This window comes from Agelaius tricolor, unplaced genomic scaffold, assembly GCF_023055355.1.
Source record: "Agelaius tricolor isolate 1412-34295 unplaced genomic scaffold, bAgeTri1.0.p SCAF_4, whole genome shotgun sequence".
Classification (NCBI taxonomy): Eukaryota; Metazoa; Chordata; class Aves; order Passeriformes; family Icteridae; genus Agelaius; species Agelaius tricolor.
In genome coordinates this window covers 17,386,511-17,393,864 of record NW_027269264.1, presented here as the reverse complement: position 1 = coordinate 17,393,864, position 7,354 = coordinate 17,386,511, and positions in this window count along the sequence as shown.

Genomic DNA, 7,354 nt, shown 5'->3' with positions numbered 1-7,354 from the left:
TGGTTTTCCCCCACACTTTGCCCAAAGTTTTGGTTCTTGCAAGGAATTGACTTGACTGGGATAAAAAAGTGATTTTATTTACTAAAAGTCCTTTGACATTAATATCTAATCCAGAACAAGAATGAGAAGGGGGGACATAGCACAGGCCTACCTGTAAGAGAACCAGGCAGCTCCATATCCTGGTCTTGTGATTAACATCTCCTGTATCATACACAGAAACATCCTCTGGAGTGAGGTCTGCAGCTCAAGTCTCCCAGATTTTATTACTAAGCTCAGGTCTTGCATTTCTTTCTGTACTGTAACTAGTCTCAATATTGCACTGAGAGGCACTAAGTTGAACTGTTTTTTCAGAATAGAATTGAGGATGGTGGATTCTGGCAGCCCTGACCCAGATGTAGCCTCTGGAGTGACATTTCACGCATATTCAGTGCTCAGTGCTTGCTTCTGTGCCTGTATGAAGAGGGTGTTTTGCACTGCCAGTCTGAGGCACCAAGGACTCTATTTCAGCAGCTGCAGGACATAACATAAAACTATTGATCTTTTTTCAAGGGTCGAGTACTTAAAAATCATTGAAGCACTTCAGTTCTGCATGTCTTTGCTGCATCTAGCCCACAGCCTTATCTTTGCAAACTTACAGTTTTCACAGAATGATTTAATTTGCTATGTAAATTATTAAATAAAACAATTAATTATTTGTATAGTTACAGTCATTGGGTAAACAACTCTGAATTGAAATGCACTTGGGAAAACTCTTATGTTTCTGTAGGTGCTAGTTTTCTAGTTTTCATAAGATTAGGTAACCACAAAACACATAGATTAGGTGTATTATGGGCAGTTCAGCTCTGCTGGGGTGCAGGGCTGTGCATCCATGCCACAGGGAAAAGAATATAGCCCATTCAGATGTTTTCAACCAAAACATGTGTTCATAAATTCTGATGTGTAATTCTTAATAGTTGACTAAGTTTTCTTACAGTTACATCACTGAAGCATGAACTGATACCAAGAACATCATTTTCACTTTACATCAAATGGAGAATTTGCCCTCCAAACAACATATTCATTGCCTAAAGTGTTTGTAGTTCTGTGTCCTGCTTAAATGTCTTTGCCATTTAGAGGAAACTTTTATTTCCCATTACCTAATTTCAGGTGTTTTCTAGCAAAGCCTGGCCTCTATATAGAATTGAAAGGTTTCCTTAACTCGTGGTTTTGGAATGAGGAGGCCGATTTCTGATTTCTGCTCAACTCACTAACAGTTTCACACCTGGAGGTTTAGTTTCGTTCACTGCTACCATTCTTAGGGACTGCAGAGATATGCAGCAAGCAGAGCTGGAGTACTCCATCTGCTTTGTGATAAGAGGCATCGCGATGCTGATGGACATCCCACCATCAGGAGTGCCATCAACAAGCACCCTTTCCTAATCAGCTCTTGTGCTCTAAGGACAATGTGCAATCTTCAAACTGCTCTGTGGAAATGAATGCATTTTACCACCATCAGCGCCTCCTACTGCGTGTTAGAAATCTTCGTTCTCTTAACAGAGCCAGCCTGCTACAGCATTGAAAATGCGTGTCAGCAGGCCTGAAGTTAGTGTAACTAACAGTAAAAGCTTATCTCTCTTTCACAAGGAAGCTGAATTAAATGGATAGTCAGGCACTATTGGAAAATCCATATATCTCTGTGGGGTTCTTTAATGGCTGCTCGAATCCTCTCTGTTGGACTGTCTGAGTTCAGAAACACAGATCTCACAGACCTCTGCAGAGAGAGAAGGATAGAAAAAGACTGCATGTAAAAATAAAGTAATTTCCACTGCCTGTTGGTTTCCCATTCGTGTGGTTGTGACCTATTTCACAGGCACAAATTTCTGTAAATAACCTACTTCTGTAGGCAGGTTACTGACCAAAAGGTCTGACTGGAAGTCAAATTACTATCTGCTTCCATCAGTGGCCAAATGAGTGACCAATAGTCTCTTGGCCTTTCTGTAGGGTAGTTCATCCCTTTGTAACATAGGAATAATAATAATGATAATGATGATGGTGATAATAATAATAATACTTGTTTCCTTTGTAGAAGCCCTTTTAGATCCAGTGATGAAAAACAGTATCCAAAGTTAGAGATAGTTGTTTCTTATAGTCTGAAAACAATAATATTTCTTCATAGTTTTGGAGAATCAGAATATTTGTAGCTTTAGGGAATTACTTTCAAGTAGAAATCCCCTTATTTATGACACTGTTTTTCAAAATGTGTCCACGTCTTAGTGACAGAAGCCAGGATGTATTTGAGGGCATAGCTAGTTTAATGCAGTGTCTAATCCAAGTACACTTTAAAAAAAAAAATGTTGGTTTGAGGCATTAGTCATTTAGGAGAAGCAGAGACCTCAGACATGCAAGAAAGGAGGAGGAAGTATTGAATACGCCTTCAGACTGTTCATAGAGACCATAAACATATCCCCTATATGCCATGTGATTTTGACCTTCCCCTTTCTGGCAGTGTCCTGGTGTTGTACTTTGCTGTTCTCAGATCCGAGGTACCTGCAGCAAGGTGAGATTAGATGAGTTCCTTGGGACTGCTCCTCTTGTTGGTGGAGGACCATGGCAATGATGCTGCTCAAACAGACCCAGCTGGGATTGACCGCTCTCCTCTGCGGCTGGGTCCTTATGCCCCTCCTAATCCAGGGCTTAGTGCAATGCTTCCTGAATCTATAAGTGGACTACTGGGGGAGATGGCAAGGAAATTGGGCAAATCCCAGCCAGGGGTGAAAGTCTGTGAGGGCATTGGTTTGCTCCCTTGTGGTAACAGCAAAGGCAGAGCTTCTTTCCATGCAGCTGCATAGAGGGATGCATGCATCTCTCCTTAACAAGGAAGGCCTGAAGCAAGATAGGGGATGCAGGAAACAGTACAGGAAACCATGAAATAAATCAGTTTGGAGCTTAAGGGCTCCCCTCCTACGGGATTTTAAGGTGTCAGTTCAGCATGGCCCCAGCCCTGCCTTCATGCTGCCTCAGGCACCTGGCTGTGATGGGGAGGGCCACCAAGAAAGCCAAGGGATTTGAAATGGCTTCTCGGTGGAAGAGACATTTTAGTCTTTGACGGATGTATGAAAGGTATGAGGATACGGTGATAATTACCTTCTGCTCCATTAGTGAGTGACTAGGGAGGATATTAAATGGCAGATATTAAGCTTAAACATTTAAATGTCTGCAGGATTGGATAACTTCCAGGAACTGGCCAAAGAGCTTTCTGAACCATTAGTGTCGACACAATGAAAAATAAAAAATGGAACACTGAAGACATTGAAAAGGTTTGGAAAAAAGCCAATCTTTTAAATGAGTAAATGGAATGAGTGGGGCAGTAAATGCTCCTGAACCTACATCCATCACTGGAGGGAATGGAGTGGCTGGTACAGGATGCAATTGACAAAGTGAAAGGTCCTAGCCTCCATCACAGGTTGATTATAAACCAATAGTAATTGCTACTATACAAAATGATGGCAGCCCCCTACTGAATGAATTAACTGGGGAACTGTGGAGTGCAAAGGCAACCATACATGGGAAACTGTTGTCCATTTGCAGCTGAACCTGAAAGAATCTGCTGTACACATGGCACCCTTCAACACAGAGTTTCTCTGAAAGAAAATCCTGAAATTGTCACAAGTCAAGTGTGAGACAGAGTTTTCTGCTTGGTGTAACACTAAGCAGTCATATGAACAGGTTAGCTAAATATGTTGAGCTAGGCTGTTTATCTGTCACTGAAATGTGTATTTCAAAGCCACCAACAGACAGATCTTGAAATAAAGAATATAAGCCACAAGGGAGGCTGTGGAGTGCTGTGGTTCCTAAAAGAACAGGAGAGATCTATGAATATGCCTAACTGAACATAGGCTCCCTGTGCCATGCTCTGCTGGGGATATCAAATATGTTCCTCAGAGACAGAAGGCAATATACTTAAATGTTCAAGTCTGTCTGGTCTCACTCATAAAGAAGGAAACTAGTGCAGTTGAGTTCTGCCTCCCACTGCTCCATATGTAAGTGTGTGTCATGCATTTTTAGAAATGGATAGCTGCTACTATGTGTTAAATACTACTCTATAGATGGCATGAAACCGCCAAAACTGTTTTAAATTGGGTTAGGACAGTAATTTGTTTATTCCTATGGTACTATTCCTGCTGTAGATTCAAGACCTACAGCAAATCAAAAATCAAAGCTGAACAGCCCTTCCTGTTATGCCATGGACAAAATACAACTGAGTCTGCTAGTGGCTTACTTTTTATTTGCCTTTTGCTATTGAATAAAAAGATGAACACTCCTTTCAAGGGATAGCCCTGAGCTTGGGTTCCAGGTGGTCTGGTTACATGTCTTCCTCATAAGCTATCTTTCTTTGTTAGAACTGGTCCAAACAGCCACAAAATAGTTAACTCAGACTCTTGCAAATTATTTAGTGTATGTCCTTGGGCTGTCTGCAATTCTAGTTTAACAAAATTATCTGAATTCATTACAAGAAGATGAGTTCTAATGTTGTGTGAAGGCTGTTACGTCTGAGAGACTGTGAGCAGCGCACCTTGTTAAGTAACACAAGGGACTTGACTTCCAGGCTCAGATTGCCTAAAATAAACTCAACATCTCATACATTCCCACCTAATGCTCCCCCCGCCTCTGTCCCTAGACAAAGTCAGTCTGTGTTCATGCAGTGCCCATTTTGTGCAATCCAGCAGCAGACCTCACGTTAGATGGGTGACGAGGAATTGGCTCTTGCTCCTTGTTTGCCAGCAGTGGACTCTGCAGTACTTGCAGAGCAGGGCCCTGGTGGCCCAGGTGTCACAGGGATGTGGAGTAGGACATGGCCACCCCGGTCTTCTCCCCCAACATCTTTCTTGTGGCCAGCATTGACTGGGACTGTGTCTGAAGGCGTGAATTCAGATTAACTCCTTCTTGCAGCTTGGCAACACAATGGGCATTTTGAGGTCACAAATATTCTTGAAAAGCACCCAAGTAATTGTGAGGGTTTATTCCTTTTGCACTAGAAATGGGGTGTAAAAGCAATACAGTTTTTGGTGTGGCAGCAAACGTGATCTGAAGAATCAATGCAGATTTCTCACAGCTTTCTGCAGGTTTCTTTGTGAAACAATGATGTGACATTTGGAAGCATTTTAGTGCCATTAGTGCATATTAGTGGTATTATTTTTTGGTCATAAGCCATATGCCAGAGATCTTCCATAGGACCAGCATGCAGCCAGCAGGGCTGTGTGTGGACTCTGGGGTATACTGTACATTAAAATATATGACAGGACCCAGACCATGCTCTATCATGAGGAACATGCTGTCAAAGGGTGGCCTCAAATTTGCAAAAAGAGAACCTGAAATATTTTGTTTCTGCTTTGCTGCTTGAGAGCCCTGAATGAGAAAGCAGAAGTCTTTACATTATTCACTTCAAGTGTGATTTCCAACCCGCCCCCTCTTTTTTTTTCTTTTGGTCCAGCCACAAACTTAATTCTCAATTTCCTGAATACTGATGCAAGGTCTGTGCTTCGCAAATGGTGCATTTACAGTGTGTCAGCCAGCTGTGCAGGCAGGAGGAGGGACGTGCAGCTGATGGGTTTACCACGGAAATTAGGGGGAAGGGTATTAGAGTGTTTCTCTGGGGAGTGGAGAGGCTCCAGTGAGAGCGTAATGACCCCTGGAAGAGGCTGGTGCCAGGAGAATTGGTGCAAGCAGAGGCGGAAGGAAGAGTAGGCGACCCGAGGGACTGTGTGTCTTGCTGGGGGGAGGTGCACAAGTGTGAAACTTGTTTTTGCTGCCTTCAAGTGTTGCAGATGTTCCTTTCCTGGGATTAGACGCTGGGAAAAGAGCAATGTGTAAAACGTTCAGCTTTATTAGTTATTAATATTATCATCATAATCATCTAACTGTTGTGTAAAAGTGCAAATATTTATTCAGCTTTTACTCTAGTATATTTCAACCAGACTTGTGGGTTTGCAAATTAGTGAAATCATAGGATCCGTCAGACATTTTACAAGCACAAATGCAATGATAACATCTAATTGCAGGGATCTGAGACAGTCTGACTGCAGATGAGATGCTATTAACCTCTTTCTGTCTGTTACAGATGTGTCAGAAAATTGTCAGGACAGTGTTAAAAACACTCCAAATCTGTGTGGTGTAGCAAACCATTAGGTCCTGACTTGGCAAGGATTTAGTCCGTGCTTAGGCCGATGCATTTGCAAACAGTCTTGTTGCAACAGTGCTTTCAAGTCACTTCTGTGACTTGATAACCTATATAATCTAACCCAGGCACAGAAATGGTTGAAGGAGCAGTATCCTGAAAAGTAACAATTATCTTAATACATCTCATCACAATACATGGAAGGTGCTGGAATACTAGCTATATTTGATTCTAATATGTGACGGTAGGATACTGTGTCAGTCAGACTGACATTGTTGGATGGCTGATTTGCTTCCATAGCAGTTGTTTGTTCTTTAATTCCCGGTAATGATCACTTTCATGCTTACAAAGTCCTGGTTACTTTCAGCTTTCAATGGTAATACCTCCTGTAGGTGCCTGCCAGAGGAATCCTCAGCATAAGCTTTGTGCTCTGAAAGTCAGGGGCATTATAGTGAAATAGGGAACCTTTTCCCTTATTTCTTACTGGTTCTGCAAAGCATTGTTTAGGCTCAGGTATGCAAAATCTATCCTATTTCGACCATTTTTTTATGCAGACGGTAAGTTGATAAAAGAGAAAGCAATGTAATTAATTCAGAAAAGTGATGTCAGTGGAAACCTTTTAGGTGTGTTTAGTGTAGCAGTGACCAGTAAGCACACGTTCAGTCTGGTTTCACCGTGAGACGTGGATGGCCTGCCCACCCGTGGCTGCAAGGGAAAACCCGGCGCTAAGGGAAGCCTTTCCACAGCTCCGTGCAAGTCGCTTGAGGAGCTGCGCTCAGCAGATCTGCAGGAGCGTAACCCGTGGGTGACACCTTGTGAGCAAAGCCGGGGAAGCCTCGGCTGCCAAGCTCCTTCCTCACGCAGAGCTGCCCGTGCAAACCTTGCGGGAGCAGGGCTGCCTCTTTTTGTTATTTGTATTTATCCTGCCTCCGCCAGGAGGGTGGGGAGAGCAGCGCTGGTGGAAATGAAGGTGTGGAAATGAGCGCTACCGGGACACCAGTGGGAGCCAGCGGTGGGGAGAGCCCGCAGCGGCACTCTGCCTGGCTGTGGCACCCACTAAGGAAAAACCAAGAGCTCGTCTTTGGTTACAGTCATCCTTTTCTGATGAGTTGCCTGGCAGTTTAGGGTTAGAACAGCTTTTTCAGAGTGGTCTTGCCTAGCTGGTAATGATATACACAAGGCTGAAAACTGCCAGTGGCA